The sequence below is a fragment of the Choristoneura fumiferana genome, chromosome Z (genome assembly GCF_025370935.1).
Source record: "Choristoneura fumiferana chromosome Z, NRCan_CFum_1, whole genome shotgun sequence".
Taxonomy (NCBI): domain Eukaryota; kingdom Metazoa; phylum Arthropoda; class Insecta; order Lepidoptera; family Tortricidae; genus Choristoneura; species Choristoneura fumiferana.
In genome coordinates, this window is record NC_133472.1 from 942,074 (window position 1) to 955,420 (window position 13,347).

At 37.4% G+C, this 13,347-nt stretch overlaps 1 pseudogene; it reads left to right on the forward strand.

The window, feature by feature from the left end:
* The first annotated feature begins 223 nt into the window (after positions 1 to 223).
* On the forward strand, positions 224 to 5,549 carry LOC141440470 (xaa-Pro aminopeptidase 3-like; annotated as a pseudogene).
* The last annotated feature ends 7,798 nt before the right edge of the window (positions 5,550 to 13,347 follow it).

Here is a 13,347-nt window from a genome sequence, read left to right on the forward strand (position 1 = left end):
TCGAGTCGGAGTAGCCCTCTGATGCTTATACTATTTAATACTAGAGCGAGAGGGACGGTACGATACGAAGTTCGAGTCGCGTGGTTCATAGTAACCCTGCTGAATAAGTATAAGCGCGTATTAAAAGTAGATTATGTGAGGCGAGCCTTATTAATTTTGGCAAAATAAAAGTAGCCATGAATATGCCCTGTCAAAATTCTTAAAAAAAAATACAGTCGCAGGATTCTGCACGTCAAAATCTTTGGTCAAAATTCTTCCGATAAATCTTCCACTTGCCCCTACTATTTTGAGAGATATAAACCTAAATTTTGAAATACTACTTGTTTAGTAGAACTATGCACAGTTTAAGGCGTACTTTACTGAGTACAGGTAAGCTCTTATATAAATTATAAACATAACCGTAAATACCATGAATATTACAATAATATCAAAAGCAAAGCACTAACTTATTTTCATTTTTTTATCACCTGCCACTAGCTGCTGCGTATTAAAGTGTTTATAAAATACCTGCATAATAAAGACTATGTAATATGCAACTAAATTAAAAAATAAAATAGTAAACAAAATGTTTTTTTTAGCTGCAAAAAGCAGAAGGAAAATTACAAGAAGACCGGAACAGAGCATAAGATGCATGTCAATCATAGATAAACCCTCTGATGAGAAGATGGTGCCCAAATTCCAAATTCCGAAGGGCATAATGGGTCAGCCAACATGTCATACTCATCCGCACATGATCCCACCAGACTTCCTGACATGCGGTATTACTCAAATGGATATAAAGAAAGAAGGGAAATATTAGTTCAGAAATTGTTATTGGAAGTGAATAATGTTCACAAGTCTCATATAGTGAGTACTTTATTGTATTGTATAACTCTTTATTGTTCAGGGACCTGACTTTTTTAAGACTTTATTACTTACGCCCTAGACGTGGTTCACCAGCTTTTATATTTCAATATTCTTAAGATTCTTTTTGTAATGAACAATTTGTACTTTATGAAGTACATTTGGTTGTTATTCTTAGCATTGACTAGTCCAAGTATGCAAGGGCCTAAGGTTATTGTACTTAAAACACATGAAAGTAACAGTTAACAAGCGAGAGATGTACAAAGGAGATGGATGGAAGGATGGAATATTGTTTAAAGGCTTTTATGTATTCAAAATAATGTATAATTTTTAATGCTTGAGTGAAGGAAACCTGCACACAGTTGTGAAGTAATTCAACACTGGGCCCACATGGGAACTACGGCCCAAGCTCTCTCATTCTGAGAGGAGGCCTATGCCAGCAGTGAGACGCAAACAGTCTAGTGATGATGATTTTCGTTCAGATGGCAAAAGAATACAAAGATATGTACAGTACAGTTTGATTAATTCGAGTTAACACTTGACAGATGGGCATGCCTTCAGTCAATTTTCAACTTTGACGTCATACAAATAAAGCCATTTTTAGTATACCGCTACCCACGTTTACAGATTATGTAAAAACTATTGTATTTGTATGACCTCAAAGTTGAAAATTGACTGAAGGCACGCCCATCTGTCAAGTGTTAACTCCAAGTAATCGCAGTATATTGCGGTGTCACTGACAATGTGTTTTTTTTTAAATATATAAATAACTTACGTTTTTTGTGATTTAATTCGGGTTTTGTGCCGCATACCTTGATTTTAACGAAGCTCGAAATTTCGGCACAGTTGCATGCGCCATGATCACGAGACAACCAAGGTACGCGGAACAAAACCAAATTTAATTCATAAAATTTGTTATGACTGCGATTGTGTAATATTGTGAAATAACTCATGTTTAAATATTTATTCCAGATAGTAATACCAGCGGCTCACAAACAGTACATGTCAGACAAGATACCGTATGTGTTCCGTCAGAACTCGGACTTCTTCTATCTGACAGGATGCCTGGAACCAGCTGCCGTGCTTGTCATAATCAAACCTGCGCAGACTGACAACTTTAAGGTTAATTGATACAAATCATTTGGGCTAAGTATTACAGTCAGCTGCATTGAGGGGTTCACAAAAATATACAAGAGTAATAGAAAAATATGCAAGAGGATAGGGGTTTAATTGGTCCCTTATAAAGATTACATTTATAATATTTGCAAACTTTATAATAGTATCATTGTATGCAATCCCTATTTTAGTAAAATGAAAGAGTAACAATGTAGTTTTTAGTTTTTATACACATTTTTACCTAATATCTGCGAAGCAACAAATTACGTCACACATTTGGGGTGGGGGGAGGAATCGCGGTTTATGACACAGGAAGAAAACAATTGAGACTTCCATAGCAATAGGTGTGACAAGGAAAAAAAATGTTAGAAAATGTCAATAATTAATATTTCAAATTGTCAATTTTTTCGATGACTTTATTCAAAGTCTTTATTTAAGTATTACTTCGTTTTTTGTAGCATCAGAAAAAGGGTAAACAATCTTGACGAGTCTTTTTATTGAAAAACTTATCAAATCTGCAGGTGGTAGGACCTTGTGCAAGGTCCGCCCGGATTGCTACCACCATCTTGCTCGCTAATCCTGCCGTGAAATAGCAGTGCTTGCATTGTTGTGTTTCGGCGTGGAGAGTAAGACAGCCGGTGAAATTACTGGCACTTGAGGTATCCCATCTTAGGGCTCTAGGTTGGCAACGCATCTGCAATCCCCCTGGTGTTGCAGGTGCCTATGGGCGGTGGTAATCTCTTACCATCAGGTGACCCACTTGCTTGTTTGCCAAAAAAAAAACGGTTAATATTACTTAAGATACCAAAAGAATAAATGATCACATGAAACTCACAACATTTATTGACAACAAAAACACAGACACCCACACATACACACACATATACACATATGTCCTTATAAAGTGTTACATATTTGCTGTGAATTATTCATAAGTGTTTTTCAATAAAAGACGCGTCAAGAAAAACGAAGTACACAACAATAATAAGAATGAAAAAAGAATCGCTTTGTACGAATATAGATCTTTGGCTTTCGCCCCAGTCAATTTTGTTCGTGCACGACAAGGACAGCCACGCGGAGCTTTGGAGGGCCCGCGCACCGGCTGCGCGAGCGCCGCGAAGCTGTTCGCCGTCGACGAGGCCCGGCCCATCGACAACTTCGCTACTTACATGGCCAAGTAAGGATTCAAAAAGCTAGATTAATATCTACATAGTAGATAAAAAGTGTACGCTTTCATTGTTTTTGAAATTTTGCAAAAATTATGGTTCCTACTCAGAATCAAGAGCACAATCCATTCCGATAGTTTTAAACAATGTCCCCAAAAAAAAAAATGACAGTTTTGCGACGTTTTTTTCGTACACAGTATGGATGTGACAAAACTGACTCATAAAATTTTGTATGAAAAAACACACATTTTTTTAACGATTAAATCGATTGTGCTCTGATTCTGAGTTGGAAAAACCAATTTTACCCAAATATTTAAAAAAAACAGGTAGACAGCATTAATATCTGCCACAGAGCGTGCAAATATCTGACACTAGAATAGAGTCGTATGTCACGGTGGTGTCCGGATTGTTCGATGAAGGAAAGACAGAATCATAGTGATATTTATTTATGTATAATAAAAACACCTGCACAAACAGACTTTAAGTATTAAAAGGTATGCTTTAACACTGTATCAAGTTATAAATACAAAATCACTTACGTTTCCGTGCAGTTCTTTATTATATAAATCATTGGAATCCAGCAGTATTACGATCTAATGATCTTATGACCATTCACAAATGCACATCACAGTAAAATATAAAAACTTCCCTCGATAGAGGTAATTATGGCTTATTATGAGATTTAAGGAACAGGATAGAAGAAAGGTATGTTCAGCTCGAGCTCTGAATAGAATGGCTACTGACGTAAATTGCGGTGTAAAGAAAAAATTTGAATTTAAATGTATTTTTCGGTGCTAAACCTACAGTACAAAGAGTTAGGATAACGAGCTGTATGACATCGTTACAGTATCAGATATTTATGCACTCTTGTTGCGTCAGATATTGGTGCTGGTGACTGTACACTTTTTTTTTAAACTTTCAGATATATCTTCTTTCTTCTGCCATACACATTTGTTTGTACTTAAAATTTAGATTTTTTCACTGCTTCAACATTAATTCTGAACAAAAAAATCAAAAACAACTATACAAAAGCAAGGACCTAATGTCTTTGGCTTTTAAGGTGCCTCAACCCTAAAAAAAACTGGGCATAACCTTCCACAGCTTAGCCACCCCGTCTCGTCCATTGATCCTGTGGTACAACCAGTCGTCTAACCCCGAGCTGAGTCTGCTGCTAGCGCCCCTCCGGCAGGCGGGGGCCACGTCCGGGGACCCCCAGAAGGCCCTCCACATGATGAGGTCCATAAAGAGTCCCGCTGAGAAGGAGCTCATGAAAGAGACATGCTACATCGGCAGCCAGGCTATCAATATGGCCATGGCTGTCACTAAACCTGGTGAGTTATCCGTAAAGACTGGTCATAAATGAGGGCTATCGTTTTTTGTCTCACTAGATGGCGCACTGTTGCGTGAGGTTTTTAAGTATGGCTTTCAAAGTCTGTTACGGGCGTGAAAAACAAAGTTTAGATTAAAATCATATTTAATACACCTTAAAACCGCACCATAAAAATATCGAGCATGCCACAGTGTTGCATAGTCCCCGTTTTGTTCGGAAAAAAGGGAGGACAAAGGTTTCCGAAAGACAAAACTGTCTCAAAACACAGACATTCATTGCCCCGGAACGCATATTTGCCATAACTAATTTCAGATATTGCAAAATATTCACAAAATTATTCTAATTATAAATAAACCCGCGTAGCTCACCCAAATCTATGAGATTTGACATTTCGGAGACCTCACGCTACACTAGCGCCTCTAGCGGCGAATTCATACGCGATAGCCCTCATTGGTGTGAATTGTCCCGTGATATTTATATTTATTTATAACCAGCTCAATGAACTGTGCAGCTAATTGAACACCTTCATGTGTCAGGCGTGTGCGAGCACTATCTGACAGCGGTGCTAGATTACAGCGCGCGCGTGGCCGGCCGGAGCACCCGGCCTTCCCGCGGTGGTCGCCGGCGGCGCCCGAGCCACGCACATACACTACGTGACCAACAATCAGCTGCTGACTGGCGAGGATATGGTGCTGTGGACTCTGGTACGGCCTTCAACTTCATACATGTGCTCGACTAAACCCCCAACGCAAAAAGGCACCGTAGCTCTTAAACGGTGGACCGATTTGAATGCGTTTTTATTTATTGAAAGCAGGTTTTCTGGCGATGGTCTTAGACATGTTTTATCAAAATCGGTTCAGCTGTTTTTGAGATATTGAACTTTGAAGTGACAAAGTCGGGGGTTTAAATTTTTTGTTGGTTAGGTTATTCTTGTCACTCGTTGCTATAGTTACTGTCTCCTGGATCACTCTTAAACCGTATGATATAGGATTCAAATTTGCCAAACATGCATTTAAATAATACATAATAATAAATAAATATCATAGTTCCAAACTAAGCAAAGCTTGTACTATGTATTCTAGGCAACGGAATAAACATACTTATAGATAAATAATACCTTAAATCATATTAAGGGGGTTGCTCTTCCATACAAACCTACGGACACCCCGCATAGCTTCCACGGACATGTTTTCTTAGAGGATTTTTGAGAATAGTAAATTATGGATATGCTCTTCAAGCAAAATCCAAAAAAAAGTAACTTTATTGCATCAAAAGTGCAGCGTGATGCAGTAAATTTTGATGCATTTTACCATTGTATGAGTACAACTGACAGTGTTCGCAGCGAGCATGTAGTGACATCTTATATGGGTGCGTGAGTCAGTGTCACAAAATCAAACTATTGTAAATAGGTATCGACTATTTCGTGTGGTCACGTGACCATCACCTTTGGCTCAGATAATACGACAACTAAATGAAGAAAGCATGAGATCACTGAGAGATCAAGTTCAAGTTTCTGAGTCTAGTATTTACTTTTTTTGTTTTTAAATCTGTTATTTTCGGAAGTTGAAACGCCTAAACTATTATTTCTGATTAATGCAAGGACACAAACTTTAAGCAGGACGAAAAACAGGTAAGTTACTTTTAAAATTGTCATTTAAAATAATAATTATTTAAGTAACAGACCCAGTCCTCGGCAAAAATTATTTCATTGCATACTTTACATACATTATAATGCGGTGCTTCGATCTAGGACAAGTGGTTTAAATTCAACTTACAAATTCTGAACAGATATTAGTTATTTACTCTTACGTAGACAGTAGCGCCACTAATTTATAAAGCATATATATTCTCACAATAAAAGGTGCTAGGTGTAATCACTAAACTAATTAGTTAAAAAATAAGGTCTACATTCAACATACATTGCATGTGTATGAATATCAAGTTTAACAGTGAGGCTCAAATAAATTCCTACATATCATCACGGCATTTTTACGGCCGCTAAATCTAGGCTCAGTGAATAAAAAGGTTTTCACAATCGAAGTACTTTTCGTACCTTTTTATTATTATACTGGCTAGATAAGTAAATTTAAACGTCATTATAATACATTTTTGTCACAACGTCAAGTCAATGAGATTGATATTCAAAGCAATTATGTTTGAATAATTATGGTTTGAACACAAATCAAGAAGTCAAAAAGTTGGCGGACGAGAGGAAATTAGCAAGAGTGCAACTCTTAAACTATTTATGTATGTACGATTTGATGATGAGGATAACATATGTAATTGAATACACGGGTATGTTAATTTTATCATTTTTGTCAGAAACATTAATATTTGTTACAAGAACACCAGAGACAGGGCTGTAAGAATTTCATTCCTACTGGGTGGCCAAAGTATGGCTTATCGTGTGTACCAAACTTGTGGTCTGCAGCAACCTACTACGAAAACATACCAAATTTCCCTAACTCTTAGTTGCGCCGTGAACATTTTCACTCCATAGAAGTAAGTCGCTTCCCACCGTCTGTCTGCATATGTACGAGTATGTACTGTATGTACTCTATTATGAAGTGATTCAAGATTTTTTATTTTATTTATAAGTGTGAGAAACGGCAAGGGTTATGGTTTTGGAGCATATGTATAATAAGTCTTGTTAGGAGTGACACAGGTTGTTAATTTTATGCGTATGTGAGTCTGTCTGTGTATCTTTCCGTCGGCCCATCCGTCCGTCCGTCTGTCGATCCGTCCATCTGTCTGTCCGTCTGTCTGTCTGTCTGTCTGTGAAGTGAAAACTACATCATTGATGACATATGGATCCGAGACGTGGTGCTTTACTTTAGGCCTTATAAATAGGCTCAGAGTTGCTCAGCGAGCTATGGAGAGAGCTATGCTTGGGGTTTCTCTACGGGACCGAATCAGAAATGAGGAGATACGTAGAAGAACAAGGGTCACCGACATAGCCAAGCGAATCAGCTCGTTGAAGTGGCAATGGGCCGGCCATATAGCACGGAGAGCGGATGGCCGTTGGGGCCGAAAAGTTCTCGAGTGGAGGCCGCGGATCGGCAAACGCAGCGTAGGACGTCCACCAACAAGATGGACGGATGACCTGGTTAAAGCCGCAGGTTCACGGTGGATGCAGGCCGCTGCCAGCCAAAGCAACTGGAAGTCTGTAGGGGAGGCCTATGTCCAACAGTGGACGTCCTACGGCTGAGATGATGATGATGATGGTGAATAAAGTTGTACCAACTGTACTTTAGTCGAAAATTTTACTATGACCTTTAAAATTTATAAGTATTTTATTGATAATTAGAAGCAGAGTCTTGGGAAATAGCTCATGTTAGGAGATAGAGAGATCAGAAGAGGTATCGTTAGATTTGTCTCTGTTAGGCACTCCTAACACAGGTGTCACTACACAGGTTGTTAATTTTATGCGTATGTGAGTCTGCAGTCCTGGATTTATAAATAGGCCGTATAGGCCGCGGCCTAGGGGCGGCAGATTTGAAAAAAATATTATTTTAGAAAGTTACATAGGGCGGCGGATATAAAGTGGCCTACACTCATAAAAAAACATAAATCCGCCACTGTGAGTCTGTCAGTGTACCTTTCCGTCGCCTCATCCGTCCGTCCGTCTGTTGATCTGTCCATCTGTCTGTCCGTCTGTCTGTCTGTCTGTGTTTCGAAGTGAATCATTGTCCTATTTTTTTAATGATTGTTTACCAACGCACACACCAAACCTTTTATCCTAAAAAGCTGAAATTTAAGATAAGGAAAATATGGGATTTATTATGTACCTACATAAAATTCTACTGGTTCGTAACTATTATTTAGTTTTTAGGGTTCCGTACCTAAAAAGTGCCAACGGAACCCTATTGCTGAGACTCCGCTGTCTGTCTGTCTGTCTGTCCGTCCGTCTGTCACAGGGCTCTATCTCTTGAGTCGTAATAGTTAGACACTTTAAATTTTTACAGGTTATGTATTACTGTGGCCGCTATAACAACAAATACTCAAACCAGAATAATATAAATATTTAGGGCGGCTCCCATACAACAAACGTGATTGTTTAGCCGTTTTTTGCATGATGTTAATAACGGCAACAGGTAGACGCTTGAAATATTCACAGAATATTTAGCTGTATAATTACTTTAAAAATAAATAAATAAATTAAATAAAACAAATATTTAAGGAGGACTTCCATACAATAAACTTGTTTTTCTGGCCGCTTTTTTTTTTTTTATGTCTAATGTTGTATAGATAATGGTACGGAAGACATCGTGCGCGAATCCGACTGGCCAGTTTATTTTTAATACCCAGGGTAGGTAGCATGGAATTCAATGTTATATATTTAATTTTACAACTCTATCTCCATATCACTAATCTCTGTAAATTGACATGCAGGCAGAAAGGAATAGCAAAAATCTAAATTCAATATCAGGATATTTTGAAAAAGATAAGTATTGTTTACAAACCGATCTTAATGACGATGATGATGGTGATGATGATGATGATGATGGTCGTATGTCATCGCTGCCGAATTCTTACTTTATTCAATGAAAGACATGGAGAAACTTTGTCACAAAGACTTAGTTCAGATAGTTTGATATTACGCTGTCCGTCCGTCTATTTCTATAGGATTACTTAAAACTGAAGCAAACTGAAGTGGCAGTGGGCCGGCCATATCAGCCGAAGAACCGATAACTGCTAGGGTAAACGAGTAAAAGCCTAGCGTGGCGTGGGACGCCCTCAGACTAGGTGGAGCGATGATCTTCACTGGGTAGCTGACAGTAACTGGATGAGAGTGGCCGAGGATCGTGCTCAGTGGCGTGCAATTGGAGACGCCTATGTCCAGTAGTGGGCTAAGATAGGCCGATAATGATGATGATGATGATGATGACTTAAATAAGACAAAAATCCCACTCATATTATAAATGCGAAAGTTTGTTAGTCTGTTTGTTTATTTCTTTATTACCTTTTCACGTCTAAATCGTTGAACCGATTAGGATGAAATTTGGGATACAGATAGTTTGAGTCCCGTAGAAAAACATAGGGTAGTTTTTTTTAATCACATAATTCCCGCGGAATAGCTATAAACGAATTCTACGCGGACAGAGTTGCGTGCAACAGTATGTACATTAGGGAATTTACCTACTGATAGTCTGATTTACGTCCTTATGCTGTAACTAAAAGGCATCGGTCACTTGATTCCTCCACCTAAGTATCTTATAGTCTGTCTGCTAATACTATTTCTGTATTTATTAATGCACAATTCCTTTCAGATTCAATGCTAACTAACTGCATATAACTTTGCCTGGAATCATTATATTGCGAAAGTAGCCATGGTGCTGTCATGCAATATTCAAGGTGAAGAAAAGAAGAAACGTTTAATGTTGATATGCAAGAAATTTAGGAATATCCGACTGATTAGATTTATTTATTAACGCTGTGTTAAAAAGTTTGTTCTAAATAAATATGATGTACACAATGAAATAAAGTCTTCGTAGGCATCTTTCTTTTAGCGTTCCGTGGGTGGAATTTTAGTGGAGATTCTAAAACAAGAATACCAACAGTATGTAGTTTTTATTTGTTGAATGAAACTACAGTAATTTCAGATGATGAGGTACATTATATATAAAGTACTATAAAACCGTACAACTTTGACTTTTGAGATAACTTTGCCCAAGTTGTCATTTTTTAAATATCTGAAATAAAACAAAATTGACTGATTTGTGACCACTTTGTGACATGCACATTTCTAAATAATTTTTGTGCATTTTTTTCCTTTTGTCACGAATAAATCTTTTCTTTTCCCTCGATATTAGAATATTTCTTTATTCCTGACGGGAGTTACTTCTTCTTTTTAGGGTTCCGTACCCAAAGGGTGCCAACGGGACCCTATTGCTGAGACTCTGCTGTCTGTCTGTCTGTCTGTCTATCTGTCCATCCGTCTGTCACAGGGCTTTATTTCTTGAGCTGTAATAGCTACCCGTGTGATGTCGGGTTAGAATTAGACCTCTCCATTTCTTCCGTGGATGTCGTAAGAGGCGACTGAGGACCGTAGCCATAGGCTAGCAACCTGTCACTATTGTACCGTTTTGTCAAACTTAAAACCTAAAATTGCTAAAAGTGGCTCCGAAGCTGTAAAGTTTCGTGTGCTTTGCATACCCATTTAGGCATACATGTTTGTGTGTGCTAGACACTTGAAATGTTGACAGATTATGTAGGTATTACTGTGGCCTCCATAACAACAAATACTAATAATAATGTAAGTAAAATTAAAAATAAATGGAGTTGTCTTACAAGAAACGTGTTTTTTCCCAGCGTTTTTGGTTACTAGGCGTTGCTAAAACTATTAGTGAACTGTTTTAAAACATTGTACGTACGGAACCCTTCGTATGTACGAGTCCGACTCGAACTGGACCTTTTTTTATCCTGCTAAGGCCTTTTTGTTACAGCTTATATTTAACTCCGCGGGCAAAATAAATATCAAGGGCAAAATTGGACGGTTTTATAGTACCAAAAAAAATAGTCTTCTATTTATAACAGAAAACGAACGACCAATAATTGAAGGATTTTAAATGTGTTTATGTATGTAGTAAATTATTTAATGGTGTTACATGACTGTCATGCAGCTCGTGAATTTGCTGCTCTGTATGTATGTGTGTTCTGGTGTTCTGAGTGACGATTAAATATTCACAGAAAAAAAACAACCAAAATATCTAAATATCTTACGACATTAATGTTTATTTGTTAGGCCTTTACCATATGTAATTTGACTTTTTATGAAAGTGCATTATTGAGGATTTCTGCATGACACACACACACATGTGTCGCAGAAACACAGTTGTCTTGCACTTGTGTTTGCGGAGTGGCAAAGGAAAACGTTGAAGTTATTAATATGACTCAATCAAATAAGTTTATACTTATGACCTAGTCTCTATCCCTTCGTGTTTGAACTTTTGTACAAAATTGATGATGATGAAAAATTATGATGATGGTGATGATAATGACGGTGATTTCGATGTGATGATGATGATGATGATGATGGTGAGGATGGTGATGATGATGATGATGGTGAGGATGGTGATGATTGATGGTGACGGTGATAGTGATGATGATGACGATGATGACGATGTTGATGATAATTGATGGCAATGGCAATGATGATCGTGATGATGGTGATGATAATATGACGATGGTTGATAGTGATGCGATGGTGATTAATTGGAGGTTTATGATGATGGTGATGCTGATGATAATAATAATGATGATGATGATGAGTATGATGATGGTCGATAGTGATGCGATGGTGATGATTATGGAGGTATATGATGATGGTGATGCTGATGATGATAATGATGATAGTGATGATGACGATGATGATGTAGTGGATGTAAATAATTTAGGTGATAAAAATGATGTTGATGATGGTGATGTAAATGGCCCGCTTGCTTTTTTCAAAAATTTAAGGAGCCGTTACTGTCATATTACATATTTACTTACTGGACAGTACGAGGTTACTTCCTGGATACTTAGCCTAGTCTCCGTGATGCGTTACTTTCTGCGACGTTTTTGATGTTGTATTGGCAACATTTCATACCATTTTCGACAAAACATGTTTTCATATAAGTTATCGTAACCGAAGAATCTATAAGCGTACAATTTCGTACGTTTTTTCTGATTTACAAGAAATTTGAAAAGCAGACTGCTTCATAGTGAAAAAGATAGCGCCCGCCAGAAAGTACTTCAAACTAGTAGAATTTTTTTTTATTTTTTTTTTAGTCGGTTCCATTTTTGTTAATAAGTTTTCATGTACCTAAATTTTTTGATATGAGTGAATTCCATGCGACACCATGTCACCGCCAGGAAGTATGACACTCAACTTCGAAGCTGTCTCACCCTGGAGATCGCATAGATCGATATATTTACTTGACATCTTATTCCGAAACTTATTTATTGTTTTGTCACTAGTAACGTCTAGCACAAGTCTTTTCGCGATAGTTTTAATCTTCTTCTACGTGAAACATAAACATTGTAGTAGAAAAATAGTAGAATTATTATATGTTCAATTTTTTTAACAAACGAGTTGGTGTTATGCTCTATGTCACAGGATGACTAAATATTGACTATCCATATCGATAATAATATCACTCATGTTTAGACTTTGCTCATGTCTAGCTTTAGAGACATTCTTGACTGAGCCGGCCGCGATAACAGTAGTAGGTAGTATGGCGTTCGTTTCGAGTGTCATTGCTACTGAACTGTCAGGTTGCCTTACAGAAGAAAAGGAAACTCGTGTAAAATGACAATCTCGCATACAGATACCCAGAATCAAGAACCAAAATCAGAAGAATTGTATAAGCTCATATTGATAATTTTTATTGTGAGCTTACTTTTTTTTAATTATGTGTAATTATTACAAATTATATATTTTAAAGCTTCTAGGTACCTTGATTTTGTATTTAGGACTATTGCATGGTAGGTGCACGCGGCTAGTAGCTAGTTTTATAAGATCTCCGCTTACAAATTGTATCTTCGCGTCACTGCTTTCATTATAGTGGCATCATAATAATGTTTGATTTTGAGTTGCATTACATTATAGGCACTAAGTAAGTATAGAAGTTAGGTTGGTCAAAACTGTCTTATTGGCTGTACATTAATTTTCATCCATCTAGTGTCCCAAATTTCAAATTTGTCAATTTTCAAAATCACTCAATATGCTTGACTGAAATGTTTTGAATGAAATCTGGGCCATATTGTCCGAAATAAAGGTCTTTACTTATTATTGTAATAGCTGGTTCAGATTTTCGATCACGAACCCATCTGGACCCGGTCATTTGAAAGGCATGGGACCACAGCCAACATATCTAATATAGATGAGATAGCAGAACTTTGGAGGTC